The sequence below is a fragment of the Eleginops maclovinus genome, chromosome 18 (genome assembly GCF_036324505.1).
Source record: "Eleginops maclovinus isolate JMC-PN-2008 ecotype Puerto Natales chromosome 18, JC_Emac_rtc_rv5, whole genome shotgun sequence".
Classification (NCBI taxonomy): Eukaryota; Metazoa; Chordata; class Actinopteri; order Perciformes; family Eleginopidae; genus Eleginops; species Eleginops maclovinus.
In genome coordinates this window covers 7,425,681-7,446,526 of record NC_086366.1, presented here as the reverse complement: position 1 = coordinate 7,446,526, position 20,846 = coordinate 7,425,681, and the positions used below count along the sequence as shown (strand labels likewise).

Genomic DNA, 20,846 nt, shown 5'->3' with positions numbered 1-20,846 from the left:
TCCAGAAATGGTGGGTTACTGTGTGTGTGTGTGTGTGTGTGTGTGTGTGTGTGTGTGTGTGTGTGTGTGTGTGTGTGTGTGTGTGTGTGTGTGTGTGTGTGTGTGTGTGTGTGTGTGTGTGTGTGTGTGTGTGTGTGTGTGTGTGTGTGTGTGTGTGTGTGTGTGTGTGTGTGTGTGTGTGTGTGTGTGTGTGTGTGTGTGTGTGTGTGTGTGTGTGTGTGTGGGGCAGGTGGGTGGGGCAGGTGGGTGGGGCAGGTGGAAGAGAACTAGGAAATAGGGGGATTGCCTGTAAACCCACAACCTTCTTCTGTCCTCTGTGTCCGTCAGAAATGGGAGGGGGATCTGCGGGTAGCGTCAAGGGGAGGCTGCTCAAAAGTATTTGCCAAACTCCAAAGGGATGAGAGTTGCTTTTAAGTCCTGCTGTAATGCAAAAAAAAGTCAGTTTATTTAAAATCCAATTGTATAAAAACAAAGGTGGTAGTTGGGGTAGAAAAGGCATAAATCAAAAAAATAATTTGAGTTACATACAATTTAATTTAGATCAAAGGACTTCCTTCCATGTTTTATTTATTCCAGAAATAATTGTTGTAAAGCTTATGTTTGCTGTCATTATTTTGTTCTAGGCTGGAGAAGAAAATGTGAAAAATCACCTCTTCCCTTTTTTTGGGCGGATATTTCAATTGAGATTTTACCAGCACATGGTGGGTTAAGTGTTGGCCTGTTACTTAGCAGAAAAACATGAAACATCTTGTACGTCAATCATAAAAATAACAATTAAAAGATCCTTTTTGGTTCAGTAATACTCACACATTAACTACATACATATATGAAACATCCTACTAACTTTTAGAGACTATATCATTGCATTTCATGTTGTTGTTGTAGTATAGTCAGTATGTGGCAATGGTTGGGCATTTATCATTTGCCACTACAATATTACTGCTAACAGGGCTTTAAACCTGCATCAAGACTTGATTTTTTTTCTGAAGAATAGCAACCACTGGAGCAAATCATTGATATATTGTGTGTACGTATGTGTATTATCAGAAGGACAGTCTGCTTTGACTATTGGACATAGTGTCGGAATCTACAAGTGACTTTTTCTCACAAGAAATATGTAGGGCACACAGTGTCTTGGCCAATTTAATGTAGGACATTTCCTAATTTATTCACTAGAGGCGAAATGGAAATTGGACAACAGTATCTTTTAAAGCCACAGTGCTTGGCATTTTTTAATATTTGCTGGAGTTGCCGACAGGAAACCGAGTCATTAGATGTCTCTTTAAGCAAAAGGTAACATGAGGTCTGGCATTGGAAAAGGATAAAGACAACGAGAATAAATAGAGTTGACCTGTGCCAAGCTTTCCTAACACGCCATCAGTCCCGGCTGCCGTGCGTCGCCATGGCAACCGCTGATCAGGCTGAGCTCAGAACAGCACAGCACAGTTTCGGTCCGGAGAAAAAAAAAAACATAAACAGGCGGACAAACAAAGACTACGCTCTAAAAGCTCTGATAGAAAAAGGCAGCACGGAGCTTGTCAGCATGTGTTGATCGTGCATCCATCATCCGCGTCTTGAGCTGTTTCATTGTGTCCGCGCACACAGTGTGCAATTAAAGCGCATACCTCACAAAATGTATGAGGGCGTCGGGAGATCAACACTCTAAAGTGTTTCAATTATTCACCTTGGAGATAATTACATCACATCATCTCTGTTATGCCTCTGACATCTCCTTTCTTCTTTAATGTGAGTGTAATGGCATTAAATTCAACTTGATTCGAACCAGTTGATAATCGACTAAATGGATAATTAAGATGTAACTGGGCGGCTGTGAGTTCTTGGGGCTCCACAGTGACCTGAAACCCTTGATAATTCATGTAAGAGGACAACCTGTACTCTGCCGTTTGGCCCTCATTGAGCTGTCAGGAGCTGTGGGGGATGCAGTGCTGTCAGCCTGCCTGCCTGCCCACCTCCACCATCCATGGGATCGATCCCACCGCCTGCGAGAGAAACCGAACCTCCACAACTCCTCCAATTACTGCTGATGGGCCACATCTTTCTATCAGAATAGGCATCAGAGCCATACGCCGCCTTTCATAGCCAGGGAGCGAAAGACAGAGAAAGGATAGAGTGTTGAGCTTGCGGTGGAAAAGAAAGAGTAGAAAGAAAGAGTAAGAATGTGGTGACAAGCGTGCACAGCTGTTGAAAACTCCCGTGTTGAACTTTGCCAAGACGGATGCTGAACTTAGACCCGCGTGTGCATTATTAATATTGACCACTTACATGAGAATAAAGAAGCATTTACTCAGCAACTGACATGCGTGAATTAATCATAGAGCCATACTCAAAGGCACGATGAATTCTCTTTCATGACAAACCTGGCAATTTTAACTTAAATGACAGATGTCTTCAGAATGACAAAAGGCCCGGCAGGTCGGTCATTATCTCCGCTATTGTCTGAGGGACCATCAGAGATTCAGCAAAGAAAGAGCTTCATTTTTTTTCTTCTGAGCAGGTCATTTTCCACTCGCCAGTATTATTCCTCAACGGCATTCATGGGTACATCGAAAGAAACCATCACACACAGATTTAAAATGATGCAAGAGAGGAGATTGTCAGTGATGCTGTTAGGCTCACGTGGAGCGGCGAGACTGAACCCACAATACAAACACTGAGACAGGGATTGTGTTTAGAACAGGCCGTTTAATTTTGGAGGTGTGCAGCGGGCAGAGCGAGGCGACGAGGAAGACGGCTGGAAATCTTACGAACTGGCGAAGACTGGAGATTATCGAACGTGCTTTTAAGCAGGTGAAGGCTAGAAGTGGCAATTAGGATGCATGAGCAACAGCTGCAAAGGTGCCATTCCAAAATGTGGGTCAGTCACGCCCAGCCGGGGAGACACACACCCACACAGACAGACAGACAAAAACAGGGATGTGGCAATGTGGATCCTCACAGATGCGGTTATGTCCTGGGAATTTCCGCAGTGGAATGCAGCAAAGGTCAGACTTCCCAAGGAAGATACACACTAATGCAGTTAGTATAGTGAATTCTGCAGAAATAAGCATGTGCCTCTCTCTCGCTATAGTGCAGAGGTTGCCCTTCTTGCCTCGGGCAACTGAGCCTGTATGAGTACTGCTCTATATGTTTAATGTCCATAAACGTTAAGTGTGTGTGTGTGTGTGTGTGTGTGTGTGTGTGTGTGTGTGTGTGTGTGTGTGTGTGTGTGTGTGTGTGTGTGTGTGTGTGTGTGTGTGTGTGTGTGTGTGTGTGTGTGTGTGTGTGTGTGTGTGTGTGTGTGTGTGTGTGTGTGTGTGTGTGTGTGTGTGTGTGTGTGTGTGTGTGTCTCTGTGTGTCTGTGTGGCTTTTATTCTGCCCTGGACATGGCTCCCGGTGGCTCCATAAGGTGGAAGCAGAATTAGAAAGGATTGCTCCCGCAGGTCCCTTGCAACCTTCCTCCAGGCTAGGTTAGATTAAAAAAAAAAGATATAAAAGTGCGCAGAAGCCATACACATAAAGAAACATAAAACACACTTAAAACTGCTAGTGCCCATACTCACATTTTACAACTTTTTTATTACATTTTGTGAGTTTGATTTCTTCCTGCACGGCCGCATTGATTCCTCATGGTGTATTTCTGTGTATGCGTACATTGAATCGCCCCTTTTTATTCTGATGAGTTACATTAGCAGGTTTGAAGACAATCAATACCAACACCACCCTGTCTGGTCTCTCTCATTCTCTCAGCTCCATCCATCCGAATCCTGCGTCTTCATGTTTTGTCCTCCTTCCATCACTGTCAGATGCACAGGCTGATCGTGGTCGCAGTGGTCAGCCCACGCTAGAGCCACAGCTCGCTGCACAGTATGAGGTTGTCTCGAAGTGTGTGAATGTGTGTGCGTGTCTGCGGACTCCCACCCACATACCCTACTGAGCGTGTGTGTGTGGTGTCTGGTCATGGAGCAGAACATGTCAGAATGGAGCCGCCTGCTGCAGTCCACACACTCTTAAGCCTGGGTTTTGTTCTGTGACAACTTCAAGCCCTGAAGGAGTTCCTGAGTGCTTTCAGAATCTGAAAACCTTTATTTTCCCCCACAGCGGGGAAACCTACATGGTTACAGCAAATTGGACAGTGCAGATAAAGTCGAAAATCAAATTGTCACACATCCAAGGTAGAAAAGATAAGTTGTAGCTTTATAAATGTATGTTTACGAGAAAGTAATAACAGGGGTTAAATGTAAAAGGTATATATTTTACAACAGTATTTTTACAGCATTTATCAGTTCAAAAAAGTAGCAGCCGGTAATATAAATTGTATAGGTCTTTATCTCACATTAAAAGTATTATTGCACAACATTTCAGATCTTAATAACATATGAAAAGCATACATATGTTGCTAAAATCCCCAACATGTAACAATTTAAAATCAGAACATGTATCTTCTATGTCTAAATGGGCTGTTGGTGTTTATACACACAAGACAATTCTTCCCTTTCAGGGTCGGATTCAGCTTTTATCAATGGAGATTTCTATTGGAAACAGCCATTGTGTTTGTTAATAGAAGGGGCCTCTCCCCAGTGTATCCCATGAATAATGATGTTATTATATAAATGAGCCCCCAACACCCTGAGGCAGAGAGGCAGGTGTAACTGGGCAAATCCATCATTCTGCTTAAATGAAATCAAATCCATCCACAATTGAAAATAACTTCAGTTTATCTCTATATACTTTACTCTCATCAGCAGCCAATTTTTATTCTGTGTAGTAACCATAGCTACGAGTGGCAGAAAGGACACATCAGGGTTGGTGCCTGGTTTTTATCAGTGAGCTTTTAACCCCCGATGAGCAGAGGCACAGCTTGAGATCCTTGGTCTGCTTTGGTCCCTCCGCAGTGTAAGCCGACAATTATTGCCGTTTGAACTTTTTCCATCAGAGTACCTCGGCAATGAAAAGACCAGGTGGATAACTCTGTGTCCTTTAAAATGTTTGGGAAAAACTGGAAAAATCTGGCCTGTTTACCTTGTATGTTGTGATGTGAGCCTTGTTTGAATCAAACCATGTTGACTAACTTTTTGTTTTAAGCTGATTTCTTCTCATGGTATACAATTTCAAACCTATAATACTATGATTTTTAAATTGTTTCTTTGTTCAACCTGGCATTGCTCCTGCCGCAGTGATGTATAGTTTCCTGCCATACAGGGGGTGCAGGTTTGAGAAGGTCTTTAATCCATATCATGTCACAGCAGGCAGAGTGTGTATGGCTCTATTTGCAGATTGTGTTAGGGCTGAAAAAAAAGGTGAAACTAAATCAAAAATTCACACAGTAGCTCAAAAGAATCATATATTCAGTGTGTTGGTAAGATATAAGTAGTCTCAAGCCCAGTTGGGTGCAGTCAATCACTGCTTGAACTGACAGATACTTGTGCTTCTGAATTTCCAGAGTCCAAAAATAAATGTTTGACCAGGCAATCAACATATTTCCTTGGAAAAATATTGGCATGTCGATACAGACACCAGGTTGTTAGGTAAACCTTCTTTAAGTCTATAAAACATACAGACATCCGTGGTGAAGCTGTACAAGTTGTACATTTTGTGTTGACTAATGCAGAAAGCGCAGCACAAGGCAGTTGTTCTTCCATTGTAATGTGAACAGGCCATGCCATTGATACTTGTCTAGTTTAAAATTGTCTCCAATAATACTTGGAAAGTGAAAAAATATACGTTTATTTGCAAAAGAGTGCTGAACATAGAATTGTACACTATCAGCAGCAGTTTCAATGAAATGCATCCTCACAAATCAAAATGACGTACTAACAGAGCATAACAATGCTGTTTGTAAGGGGTTGACCCTGGTTCTGTAGCTTGTTTTATTCTCACTTAGCTCTGAGCTGTTTCTAGCTTGGGTCTTTTGTTGTTGTAATTTGTAGTGATGTTACGCTCGGAGCGGACTGCTCGACACAGACCTTTCATAACAGAAGCATGGCAGTAAGATGTTTCAATGCCTCGCTTCACCACACCAAAAATGTGACCCCAAAGGCGGCCTTGTTATGTCACCCTGATATCAGAGAGGGGGTTTTGAATACAAAACGTATATGATTATATACCCCAGTATTTAAACACAAAGCAGATTACTTTAAAAGTGATCTGCTGCTAAGCTGTATTGAACAAAAATAGCAATTATTTAAGCAGTAAAGTCAATTTCATTCTTATAACTGTTTCCTTTTGGCCTCAGATTGAATCCATCCATACCAAAAGGAAAACCAAGGGTTTTCCAGTTGTCATTAAGAAATGCTAAGAAATAGACCCCAATTCAGATTATTTTTCACAGTCGTTCAGTGCTTCAGAAAGCTTTGTTCATTCTCTACAGAGCATGTTTTAAATCCTGTGGCTCAGGTCTAAAACATCTGCAAGTAAGCTAGTTCTACAGGAGGGGTATTCCCCATGGTTTTGAGATAATTACTCTCTTCCCTTATGAGAACCCTATTGAATTTAGATTAGGCTAATAACAACCCTGCGACACTGCGTGCCCTCTGCATCACATCTTGTCAATTGAGGCTGTTAATATGGCCGACCCTTGTCTCATTTCTCCTCGCATGGCATCAGCTGGTCCCCCTCTGCAACCTCAGCGGCTGCCCACAGGCGACTGCAGCCAACACTGTGGCAGATGAGGCAGACACAGGAAGTCTCATCAATAATGCAGGGCGGTAGCTGGGGGAGAGGGATTGTGGTGGCTTGAGTGAGAAGTGTAGCTGGTGTGTTCGTGTTATTTCTTCCAAATGGACATTTTGAGATGACACTCCCCGGAGGGCATTCGTAAGAAGCTATTATTAACATCTACGTTGAATAAATTGTCACGTGTTTGAGGAAACATATTTATACTTTGATGTTCTGTCATCATTTCCCCAGGGCACATGACAAATAAACTGAATATTTATACCATTTGCAATTGTTTTTTTTAAAGGCTACACAGATATTTTTCCTTCTGTATGACGAAAATGTGCAACACCCAAATAACTATGGAGCTAAAGCTAGCATGGGTGTAGTCCCAAAAGGCACACACACCCCTTAAGGCAAAAACAAAAATCTAATCCACTTCCTGTCTGCAGCATGCAACTGTACCACATTAGAATCCTCAGAGGAATAGACACACATAATGATTAACTCTCCTGACAGCTGTCCAGATGCAAACAGAAATCCCGTCACACAGGCGCTGAGAATGACCAAGTGGCTGTTAGAGTACGGCAGCGTCTCCACCCAGCTGCCATCCTGCTCATTCCCTTTCTTCAATGCCCCTCATTGTATCGGGAAGAGGAGGCCCATTCTTACTCGCATCTCTCGTGCTCTTGTTTCTCCAGGGGCCAGCCCTGAGGACGTGAAACTGTTGGGAGAGTTTGGATGTCACCGGTGACACAGCTTCCCACTGCGTTTGACCGCCTTCAACTGCACACATCTCTGCTATCCAGGCGGCACCAATTAAGGCAGGCTTGAAACGAAGAGCGGTGACAGTATCCGAAGGCACAAGGAGCAAAGACATACACTGGAGGAGGGGCCTGTGCATGCTGCAGACGGGCAGAGGACTGCTTGTGAGTATCCCATTGTTCTCATTGTTGTGGGGGAACACGTTTCCATACATCTGCTGCACATTCCCATGCATTTTGCTTCTTTCAGTACATAAAATAAGATATAACCAGTATTACATCTGAATATGAATACAATATATTGATTCCTGTCAGCTGCAGTGTTATTTTATCCAGAGTTGTCTTTATATATTAGTATGTACAGACTTTTAGAATCTTACTTAACTGTGAAATACTTCCAACACTAACACAGCTGGCTTATCTATCTTCTTCTAAAGCACATCTAAGGGTGTCGTTAAATGCATGCAAGTGATACTATACTTTGTCACTCTCTGTCTCACTATCCGTCTCACTCTATCGTGGCTGTCTTCCTACTTTGTCTCTCGCAGCCTGTCCAATAGATGTTCCATTTTCACAAGGAAATCCAGGAGAGGAATTAAGTGAAAGATAAGGGGCAAAATGATCTGACAGATCCACTTACCTCTTGCTGCCTTCGATCCCCCTGGCCTCTGATATTATTAGAGGTTGATATATATATACGGTGTATGTGGGCATGGAGCACAGGAGCAGAGGGGGAGAAGGTTGGGAGGTGAGGAAGGCAAGAAGAGGGAAGGTGTGAGAGCTCAAGAGCTGAAGCTGCTGATGACAAAGCCGAGAAAATAATCTTAGGTGTGGAAGCAGCAAATGATGAGATATTGAGCTGAGGCAGAGAGAGGGGGAGAGAGAGAGAGGGGCTTGGCTGTTAAAAACGCTTGTAGGCTCTTTTGTCTCCTCTCTACCCAATACAATATCATGAAATCTTATTGCCAAGCTAAGAGTAAGATGAATCTTAACTGTAGACTCTCATATTGCCTTTTGCCCGGTGCAAACAAATGCGGCAGAGAAAAAAAACAGGTTAGCACAAAGATCTATAAAGCTTACATAAACCACAGTGCCCTGAGATCACACCCCCGGTCGATAGCAATGCTTCACACTGCACCAAATATTAAACTTGTGTATATTACACCAACTGCTCTGATAAAAAAGCATAACGGTGGCAGAACTCCGATATAGTGATCTGAGTTATGCTTTAAAAAACAGTAATCATGTTTTAGGTATGATATAAATCATAAATCCCTCGGCTCTTTATTATCCCTGACTTTTGTCCTTATGCCATAATAAGGTTGACTTTTTTAGCTTGGAGTGAATACATTATCATCAAATCAAATACAGAAGACAAATCGTAAAGACTTCGGGATTACTCCATGAACTTTTTCAACATCTATATGACTGATTAGCACATCGTTTGGTAGGTCAATGCTTCCCAGAATAAGAAAACCCTAAAAAAACGTGATTATCTTAATTTTTATCTACCACTATCAGTAGGTCCAAATTTAAATCTGTTTCCATAAAGAATGGTTGATTACTTCAGCTTTACGTCATTTGTTGTGCTAGTTAGCAACTGCTGGCAAGCTAACACACTTAACCACGATGAGGACATGGTTTAGCGTCAGCGAGTTAGCATCAGCGAGTTAGCATCAATGAGTTAGCCTCGCCATTGTGAGCATATGGACAAAACAACAGCCGTTCTAGTCCCTTTAGGTAATGCAATCCAATACAACATGACTGCAATAAGCCCTACGTTCGTAAGCTTTAAGTCAAGTTTTTGTAAATCCTTTTTTATTTTTAGATTGTGTCCTCAAACACCCAAATCCTAATACCTCTCTTCCACGGTTTGTAATGCTGTATTAGTGGGCTTTGTTGTATTTCAACCATATTGCATTACATCAAACCGTCATTGATGCAACGTCTCACTGTAGGAGGCTTTAGGAAAACTGTTTGCTCATGTGTGACTTTAACATGTGAGAAAAGGCACACATCCATATTGTGAATATAGTTTTATTTACAGTCTCCAACAAGCTTGGAGCGGATAGCATATGTTCTGTTATAATTTAGATAGCACACCCAACCTATTTAATTGGTGTGAGCTGAATTAGCACTGACTAATCAACGTAGCAGCCTCTCATGATAGATTTATAGACTGGCATGATTGCTGCCAGGGTGAAATTAACTCTTTCTGTCTGCAGGGAGACGTTGCAAATGCCTAGCTGAAACACACTGTCCCTGTAAAACACACACACACGCACACACACACACACACACACACACACGTGTATGCAGATGAGACTTGTTCCTTCTGGCTGTCTCTGAAGAGCTGTCACACATGCTGCGTCTCAGAGCACCAGGAGACCGGGGTTGACTTGAATTAAACTGAGAGGATGTCCTTTCCAGATCTGCGGAGGACCACAGAGACACATCCGCCCCCAGAGAGAGCCAGTCAAAAAAGACAGAGGGAGACCGAGAGATGAATGTAGGAAGGGAGGACAAAGAAGAGAGGTTGGAGTTGGGGTGCAGAGGAGGAGGAAGTTAATAAAACAGAGGCAGGGAGAAATTGTCTGTGATGGAAGATGAGGTGAGGGAAGACGAGGATACTGAAATAAAAAGGAGGAAGGAAAGGTGTGTGTGTGTGTGTGTGTGTGTGTGTGTGTGTGTGTGTGTGTGTGTGTGTGTGTGTGTGTGTGTGTGTGTGTGTGTGTGTGTGTGTGTGTGTGTGTGTGTGTGTGTGTGTGTGTGTGTGTGTGTGTGTGTGTGTGTGTGTGTGTGTGTGTGTGTGTGTGTGTGTGTGTGTGTGTGTGTGTGTGTGTGAGTGTGATGGTGACATAATTTGACAGATAGAGAATGAGAAGCTAAGGCCACCAGACACACCTACAATATCAATCCTTGTTGCCCTCTGCTGTGGCCAAAACTCACTGGAACTGTGTGATAATACTTTCTATATAGTTAAATCGATTAATCATTTGATGTTCCTACATTTATAAATAGGCAAATGTGCTGCTTTTCCTTGTCAGAGCATTATTTTCCTTGCAATACCTTTGGATGTTCAGGTTTTGTTCATATAAAACAAGACATTGTATCACATTTTGACCCAACAATGACCAAGAAGAATAATCTAGAATTAGCTTCAATAAACCCTGTTATTGTTAAAAAACATAATTTGGGTAAATTATAAATGTGTGCTATTGATTCATGTTTTAAAATGTATGTTTTTAAATGTTTTTTTAATAAAGGTTCATCAAAGGTTCTATCTTCTTCTTATAAAGTACTTTCACACAAAAAAAGGTCCATATTTTGTTTATAATCATATTGTTATTTTTGTCCTAGTTTAGTTTGATAACTTTACGTGCCAATTTTTTATTTTATTTTATAGTTTGTATATGTTTCTTAACACATCGCTCATATGGTTGTGGTGGAAAAAAAGGACAGTGCTGGTTCTAACCATTACATACGCCAATGATTGATAACAAAGCATCATGTACTGTACATATACTGTAGAGGATTATCAATCCAAATGACTCTGTCTCAGATATGAAACAACAGCATACTTTATGTCCTCCATGTGTTAACCTGCATACAGATTAATCACCCATACATAGTTACAGTACATTGTTCCAGTGTGAAGGGAGTGATGCATACACAGAAAGAAAACTGCAGTGTATGTTTAGAACAGATTACTGTACTGAATGTCCTGACCTGAGGCAGCAGAGCACATTCAGAATAGACCATCATTTTCTATGTCCCACCCCGGGGCATTGTTATTAACGGTAAGCATTTCCCATTCACTTCTACAGTAGCAACCTGTGTCCTCCCTTGCCCTGCATGATAAACACGCTAGAGACCAAGTTTTTTGCAATACTAGAAATTTTTACATGAAATATTTAGTCAGAGTAAGAAGTGCCTTCACAAAAAAAGTACAAAAAAAGTAAAAATATCATATTTTCTTTTATTGCCTGCAGACTACATTTAGCAATCATTGAATGTATTGCCTAATTTTCCTCTTAGTGATGTCAGCTTGCTACTCTTAATATAGAAAAGAAAATGCTCATCATTTTCACACCATTAAATCTGGAGAACTTCAGAGCATTCCCTTTGTTCTCTGTTGCACAATCTCTTTGTACAGTAATGACACAAACCTGCTGTGCAGAAGTCCTACAGGCAACATTTTCTCATTTCAATTCCAGGGCATTAGCTGTTGAATTATTGTAAGATTATGAAGAGTTTCCAAGCATGTCGCACAATCATTGTATGTGATTACTTACACGAAAGGAGCACTTGAAAGATAATAACGTACACATTTGGTAGTTTATGAAGTGCTTAAATACATCAATGTTTACTTAGTTTTCCCACCTACACCACATTACTTTTTTCCCCATGGCAGTTTTCTATGAAATTAATTCTCACAAGCCAAGCGAGCAGAGAAATGGTTGACCTAAAAACTTGTGTTGAAAAAGTGGCTGCCATGAAAAAGCTTCAGGTTTTGTGCTTTGTAGGTTATATGTTGTATTCCACCCATAGACTGTATTCCTAAATGCTTGTTAAAACAAAGATGGACCATTGAAGCTGTAAACAAACCACCCACTAATTGATCATTTGTGAATGAATCATTGGTTTATTTTGAGACATTTAAAACAGAAAATATGTACGTTGTTATTTTAGTTGCTTCAAACACGAACTGCTCCCATGCAACAGTTCTGAACTGGGGTGTAAAACCTAGATCAATGTGTGCACAGATACATATTTCTCAGACATAATGTCATATTGTAAGGTCTGTATGAGTATAAAAATGTTGTGGCATGATGCAACTGTTTGCAATTTTATTGTTATCATCAGAAATGTTTCTTAACATTTCCCACTTGAACAGTGAATTATTCAGTGCGCAGCAACCTGGTTTTGGAGTGTAAACCATACGCAGAGGAGTTGTATGGCATGGTAACTGTAACAAACGGGAGGCATGCAAACTGCTGAGTGCCAAATCATGGTGAGAAAACAAATCTCTTTTAGCACACAAAGGCTAAATTGAGCACAGTAGACAACTAAAAGTTCAGCATTCGAACAACTCCATTCCAGCCAAACCAACATGACCCAAATAAGTGGTTCAGTCTCCAAGACATGGGGCATTTATCTAGAAGCCAGCTGGCTGCAGCTCTTTATGGTACCTGCACACAGTGAGCTCCTGCAAGATTAGATAACTAGGACTCTAAAACTGAGTGAGCTCCTGGGGAATTGTGAAAGTTGGCGTTGAGTTGTCTGATGAAACCCAAACACGTACAGGCTAGTGTTGTGTGTGTGCAGCCATGAGTGCACACACTCAACACTAGCACAGGGGAAAGAAGAGGCTTCAACTTGCACACTTGCACAAACTGGGAGGCTTTTAGAGAAGTTAAATCACGCTGAAGCCCATCAGACCACATCAGTGTGAGTGTGTGTGTGCGTGTGTCATTAGACAGCCCAAGGCCAGACTAACCAGCAGCAGTCAACAGCACAACCCCCCTAGATTTCCACCATCTCCACTGGTACAGATATACAGCAGAGAGATACAGCAACATCGTCTCGCCCTGCAGATACACAGCACTACTGAACCGCTCTGAGGCGATCTTATTGCTCTAACCCAGAATACGGCCTTTTGGTATGGGGTTTAGTCTTTCAGAGAAGGAACATGTTATTTTTTATTCCATATTAGCAGAGCTTCGTGTATTGAATTGTTGTAAGTCTCACATCAGCCTTAGCTTTAAAAGCAGGTCATCTGCAAAAACGCTTAATCTGGTAGGTGGAAACTGGACCAAGCACAAAATGAGAGGAGCAGGGGTCATGTTTGCCTCGAAGCACCTCATTTAAGAGACTATTTAAATGAGGCATTGCATTTACAAAGGGCCAACCCACTTTGCGGGCTAACTCCGATTTAAGAACAGCGTTTCCATGGTTACAATCAGTGACACCTGCTGAACAGAGCACCAAATGGCAAAAGAGAAAAACTTAGCTCATAATTTATGGTTTGCAAACATAACGTGGAGCAAGCAATGAGAGAGGAAAACGATAACCTGAAGGACAATCAAAGACTTTTGGCAGGAGAGGCATAAAGTCGTTTTGTTTTTTATTAAAACAAGTCTAGAATTACCCAGCACTAATTAAAAAATGCATTCTACTTAAGAACTAAACAGCTTTTGTGCAAGGGGACCCTAAATTATATATGCTCAGGGTTTGTAAATAATCTTGATATCTTTATCCATTTTTTTTCAAATTCACATGGAAATGTCTGCAGATTTTGTGTGGATGCACAAGCAAAGAAACAAAGATTCAAATCAATGGATGACACTTGTTCTCTGATTTTGTCATAGAACAGGATCAGAGCAGCGAGGGTGATAATGAACAGCGAGATGTGAATATTCTGAGCTTGCAAACCGTGACAAAACAAACTTGCACGAACATTGTGGATTGTAAATGGGTTTGGATTATAGACCGAGACACACATGAGCAGAATGCAGGGAGAAGTGGTACGAAGCTGCTTCCTCATGTTGAATTACCGTCCATAAGAAGGGCTATATTTTTAAGATTGCCTTGAGTTCTCAGTTCTGCCTCGACTCATGCTGCATTAAAACCAATGTGCCGGAATTGGACAAAGAGGCTAATCAATAGCAAGCCAGTGAAAACCCTCTGCAATGCTCAAGAAGTGGTTATTCCATAATGCAACAGCATTAGAGAGAGAAAGGTCATTTCTCTGGCCAGTGGCATCTCTAAATGCTCAACACAAATTGAGCATGAGCCAGACAAGGAAAACACATCCTACTGAATGACATTCAAACATTGGCATAGGAGGACATGACATTTTTTGGTTGAATAGCTGTCAACAGAACTCTGTCTCTGTTCCTTGAATGATTTATCACATTTGGGATCATATTTCTTCTTTGCAACCAAATTAATTCTAGTACATTCTGTTAAAATGACTGATAGCCCCTGAAAACAGAGGCTTGTTTTTCAACTTGAAGCTTAAACTATCAATCATTACCTATTCAGAAACACATTGAACAAATAACCAATCGCTGTCAAACACTGCCGGGCCTATGACGAGGAACATAATTCATGTAAATATTTGTCACTGTAACATGATTGCAGCTAGATGAATGATTGTGTTAAGCCAATGACCTTTCCTCTTCGCTAATGTCTGCACTCCATCTATCCAACTAGAAAATCCCTGTGCTCTGTTAAAGGTCAAAATGCCAGAGGGGTCAGTCAAACTTCGGTGATACCTTCATCAAACCCGTGATGACGTTTCACCTCCAAGGGGTCGTAAAAACATGTCAATTTTTTTGTTTGTTACCAACCCAGAAATGTCATTAAGATCAGCATTTCAATACTGTTGAAGTGATACATGTTTTGTGAGAGAAATAGCTTCCACTTTATGCTATGCTGATTATGACAATAGGCAGACAGATTGAGATGTTATTCAAAAGTGATACGAAGGCATTGACCGTAAAAACGGAATCAGTATCATTGTGCTTTGCATGAGAAGCTTTTTGTGAGAAGTCACTGAATAATAATGATATGGATTTTTTGAGTTGAAAGCAAAAATATCCTTTGATTTGTGCAATCAGTAGTAAGCACTGCAAAAAGGCACATACTTAGAAGAGTGTTTGAATGCACCTCTGATTATACGTGATCGTAGCTCAGTCCTATCCACAACCTCCCTTTTCTCTTTGTTATTGTCCAACCCTTGCTAGACTTTACAGCCAGATAATTGGAGCCATTTCCACGTATAATGTTTTAGGCCCAAAGGGGTTCATTATAGATACAAGTTCCACCCACCTCAGCTATTCCTCAGCCCCTCATGCATCTAAGGGTTCTATGGATCATGTAGTGACAGATACAGTAGGGTTTCCCTCAGCCTACAGGCTATTGATCATCATTAGGAGAGAGGAAATGCACACTGGCGTTGCTGTGTGTGTGTGTGTGTGTGTGTGTGTGTGTGTGTGTGTGTGTGTGTGTGTGTGTGTGTGTGTGTGTGTGTGTGTGTGTGTGTGTGTGTGTGTGTGTGTGTGTGTGTGTGTGTGTGTGTGTGTGTGTGTGTGTGTGTGTGTGTGTGTGTGTGTGTGTGTGTGTGTGTGTGTGTGTGTGTGTCACTATGAGGGCAGGACTGAGCACTGCAGAAATGACTCACCTCTTACGCGTCAAAAGGAAACTATAGGGAACATAATAACGTCTGCTCACATCGTTGCTGGAGAATAACGCTATAGGACATATGGCCGACACAAAGCTGGGTCACACACATGGAAAAAGCTTAATCCTGTTATGTCATTTGAACAATTCTACTGTCAGAATTGCACCTTACATTCACATGAGTGGGATTGATCTAGGCATCTTTAATTAAGCACGCACATTGACCAACATTAGCACTCTAAGCATGTCAGCCTTGATATTGTGAGCATGTTGTGAGCTTCTATTAGCATTTAGATCAAGTACAACCTCACTCTACTCTCAGAACCAGTGAGTTCGGTATGAGGGTGTTTAAGGTTTGTCCTACAATTCGGGTTTGGTGTATTTGAAGTCATCGGTATCCTAATAATTCAAATTATTGCTTTTACAGTCTGCTTTAGCCTGTGCTTTCCCTGATGCTTAAACAGCGTCCAAGAAGCTGGAGATCAGCAGTGGATTTAGTGACAGCGCCGGCGTCCGTCACCACCGTGCTCTTTATCCTAGCCAAGTCATTTCTCCATTGAGTCACTGACACCTCTGTAATGTAGCATCAGCAGACACACAGTCGCCGTGTCAACACTGTTCTGTCGGTGTCATCTTTCTTTGCCCCCGGGCGCTCTGACTGTGACTTTGCATTGCCGCATACAGGCAAAGGACAAATAATAATAGTCAGTGATAAGCAATGATTTGGAAGGCCAGCAAAGAGTGGATTATCAAGGCACAGGTTGAAATGTCAAAAGGTGCCTTGTTTTAACATTGAACTGGAAGCTGCTTACTCGCTCCTTCCTTAGGCCTGCATTCAACATCATCACTTTTTTGACATTTTACCAGAGATCTTTAAATGTCACTGCTTTAATGGTGGTATTTAAGAAAAATGCCATTTGTGTGAAAATGGTGCATAGGTGCTAAACTGCTTTTGATATATTATGCGAAAATATATACAGTATATGGGGAATGACTATGTGAACTCTGCTTTTAGGAATTATTTTAATATACCGTACAAATGGCATAAGATGTATTAGTAAGTGTATGTATTTGTCTCTTGGTTATCACCAGTTATTAGCTGCTTTTGCGTGCCTATTTTATTTAAAGCTTTTGGAATACAGCTTCTAATGAGTCAACACATGTAAGATGTCTGAAGCTTTTAGGTTATCAATGTGTTCATGCGTGAAATACATTGCATAAGTCGTATGCTAATGGCATGACTCAGACATGCAGTAGGCATGGGAAATAATAATAATAATAATGTTACATCCACTAATTACCAAAGCTATTAAATGGGTCTCCCCCACAAATTAGCTGTCTCCTGGGGTCACTGTTTTACTGGCAGGTTCAAAGCTAATGACAGCATGTCATAGAGGGAAATCACATATCACCGACCCTCACTAATTATGTTATTAAGAAAACACCAGCGATGGACATGAGCAAACTTGCAGCTGCGTTGAGTCCATAATTGTTATGTGCCAAGTTCCTGTGCTTCTTCTTCAGAGTTATCCTTAAAACCTCTACTTAGCCCGGGGACGGTTCTGCTGCGCACACATGGCAGCACTTCCTGATTCAAATCCACCCATGCATCTACAACTGCACACACTTAACATCGTGTAGCCACCCAGATTTCTAATTCCTAGTAGTAGAATGAAATGTGAGAATGACTGTTAGTATATTTAAAGATATATTATGTTCAGTTGTTCCAGTCAAACTGCTAGTTTAACCAACCTAGGGGGCTATCGCTAACAAACAGATGCTGTGGAAGGCCTAATCTATTCAGCGGCTTTGTCAGATGTATAGACGCTATCTCAATCACCACTGGGCATTCTCTAGCTTAGCTTGTATTGTAGATCATTCTGTTTCTGTTATGTGTGCTAGGAAGGTATTGTCTCATTCTAAATTTCCAGTCTATGATCCAAAAGCTGAGTTTAAGGTTGAGGTGTGTTTATTTGTATAACACGTTTTCAGACACAAAAGCAATTCAAAGTGCTTCACATAGGCATTCACCGTAGTAATTAAAAACAAAACAAACAAAAAGACAATTCATAAAAGGGATAAAACACTGGTTGCAGCAAAAAGGGTTTAAGTGCAGTGAGAAGGCTTCAGATTTATGTTATTTATACCATCATTCTTATGTTTTAAATCTGAATTACCCTTCTTTGTTACAAGTCATACAAACATGTCTGGTAAATTAAATTCAGTTTGTTTGATGGTGAAACATATTTTAAAGCCTTACAATACAGATCTTTTTTCAAACAAGTTTGTTTCCTTTATAATTACTCTCCTTAACAAAAGTCTTGTTTTCATCTCTATTTACACCAATTATTTCCCATAACAAACAAAACTAGTCTACGCTGTCATTGTGTAGGATCAAATCCCACAGGTTTAATTAGCGATGATCAGTTTCATAATCATATATATTTTCCCTCCACAGGAGCATATAATTGGGGGACTTTAAGCTGTAGAACTTTTCATCTGAGAAATCCTTGGTCTAACCCTCATTAAGGCAATCGGAGCGCAGCAGAGTTGGCGTGTTGAAGTCTGAAAGCGAAAAGGTGCATTAGAGAATCAAACTCCCCCTCAAGAAGCAGCCTTTAATTAGCTAATGAATCTGGGAGCTTCCTCTGCCAACCTTTGACCTTCAGCTCGGGCATAATAAGCCTGTTCACAGTGTGAGGCATGTCAGCTGTGTTTGAAATCAATGCAGTGTACACAACACCAGATTTAAATGAGATAAACACTGTGCTTTCCCTTGGAAACATTTGAAGTCTGCATGCATCAATCTTTCTCTTCAAAGGTTGTAATAGATTGATTTTAGTTTCATTTGCATCCAAAGCGCCCGCTCAATGATTGATATGGTCTGTTATATTGATGGCGCTTAAAGGATCCAATGATGTTTTCTAATTGACAGTATAACCATAACCCTGATGGCAACAGTTAGAAAACATCTATACCATGAACATGCCATTCATTTGCTTGTTGCTGAAGGGCAAATGAATCATAAAAAGTGCTTTGGTGAGTCAAATGTAAATAAATGTGTTTATAAGAAGCCTTTTTCTCATTTGTTAATTATAATAACAGTATTTAAAGCAAAACATTTGAAATTTTGTCACAGCTTATTTGCATTTCTCTACGGTAAATATAAAAACACCAGTAGCCTGTTAGCACACCTTAGCATAAAAACTAAATATGCCTACCAGCAGCTCTAAAGCTAATTAAACCTGCAGTGCGGAAACCCTGTGGCAGTGAGAGTAATTACACAAACACAGGCTCATGATGTATAGTACGCTAGGTGAGCTCACCACATCTCCCCTGCACCTAAAAGAGCCCCAAATATGGGGACGTATTTATTTAAGGTTTTAAGAAAATGCCAATAGCCTGTCCAAGAGCAGTAACGCAGCATCTTGTACGTACTATTAGGCCCTTCTCTTCTTTCTGCGCTCTCCAGCAAGAGTAGGCATAATTCTGTCTATTGAGGTTTATGTTCAAAGCACATTATGCTAATGCATTTGGAGAATATAATTTAAATATTAAGGTTTTAAATAAGCATGCATGCCTCCCCGGATGTTGCTATCCATGGTACTGAAAGGGGATTTAGCCCTAGCATGTTTAATTAGCACTAAACCTCTCGTTGCGTTATATGTGATGGCATCCCCAGTGTTTTTGATGAGGAAAGAGCAAGGCAAGAGAGGGGAATATTGCAATATTTTGAGTTTAAAATGTAAATATTCCTGTTATAGACTAGGTTCCTGTTTTAAAATAGTTCAACCAATTGCACAATTACATGTTACTTTCCCCAGGTGCAAGACCTCCATAGTGTGTTAGGCCCAATGTTGTTTTTGATTTATTTTTAAAAACATAAACTTCTTGAATCATTCCCCCCCAAATAGCACACAGCCTTTACTGCATCAAGATACCTTTGACGCACTAAAACCCAGGTACAGTTTCTATCAGTCACAATGAGGAGAAACGATGGGATAGTAATATTCTCAAGTCCTCCCTCGTGGTCCCCTCCAAGATGACATCTCCCTTCACTCCATTCTGATCAGAGCCGGGCAGCGCTGACCCGACAAGGCACGTCCAATTCTCAGCGGCAGCCTCTGCAATCCTGGCGGAGCTCCTTCAGTCTGCTCAGCCAGCTGTGAGAGGCTCCCTCATCCTCCAAGGTCCAGCATTTGAAATGTGCCCTGTGTAAACCGGACTATAAATTAGTCAGGATAAGTTAAGGGCATGCTGCGCTAGGCTATCCCCCGCCGTTATGAGCAGAGAAGAACCAGCCTGAAGGTTGGTGCTCTTAAATCTTTCATCATTGCTGAGGCAGCCAGATCCCGGCATGGACTGGTGCCATCAATCAGGGCCAATGCTCACAGCTAATGGGTAATTCAAGTTTTCCTGAAAGTGAAACAGCCAACCTCATCATCTAAATCAAGCATGCGAAACAGCACTTACTGCCACACTCTTTGGCATATTTTTTTTATCAAACAGCATTTACACTGATTAGGATAACCGGTCTGCAAAAAAGTGAAAACCTGGCAGATACAAGCCTGACATGGTTTACATCTAATTACACTTCAGACATTTTTTGACTACTAATTACTGCATCGATTATCACCACTATCAATTTAACTATGTTAGAATTCCACTTACCTTACAAAATGTGACATGATCGTAAACAACATGACCATTTTTCCTCCGACAGCCAACTGCAGTATTCATAAAGTAGCTGCCTGCCCTGCATTGCTATTATTAGCTTGACTCAAAGCAGTTGGTGGTTTCACGACGAGAGGATCACACTTTGGAGAGACGTGCTCCATGGCAGGTGTGAATTGGATTGATGGGATAAGTAACACAAAACTAGTGTGACAGCGACCTTTCATTGACCCCAAAAGTGGAATATGAATAAAGCATAGCACGCTGAGACATGGCTGAAGTAAAAGTGGGAATGTTTTCTTCGTCATATACGTTATTTGTGAAGGGGATCCTTGATAGTATTTTGTTTCAATTCTAAGAACTTTAAACACTTTCAAAGGCAAAAATAAATTGCCTACTCTGCTCCCGATTCGAGATTAACATATTACAGTATGTCATCAGTTCCCTCTCTGCCCACAAGTGAGTTTAATTATTTTGTCAGACAGACGGAAAGATTTAAACTGCCTCAGTGCACCCCAGTCTTTAAAACACAAGATTGTTCTCAGTAATGAGTCAGCTTCTAATTGA

The 20,846-nt window shown here is 41.1% G+C and overlaps 1 protein-coding gene across 4 annotated transcripts in view; it reads left to right on the top strand.

Annotated features, from left to right (window-relative positions):
* LOC134880055 (galactosylgalactosylxylosylprotein 3-beta-glucuronosyltransferase 1) overlaps positions 1 to 20,846 on the top strand; it is a 71,977-nt gene that overhangs the window by 28,078 nt on the left and 23,053 nt on the right. For all 4 annotated transcript variants that reach the window (XM_063906749.1, XM_063906751.1, XM_063906750.1 and 1 more), the window contains exon 2: positions 7,356 to 7,583. The gene's annotated coding sequence lies outside the window, so the exon portion shown is untranslated. The remainder of the gene's footprint in view (positions 1 to 7,355; positions 7,584 to 20,846) is intronic.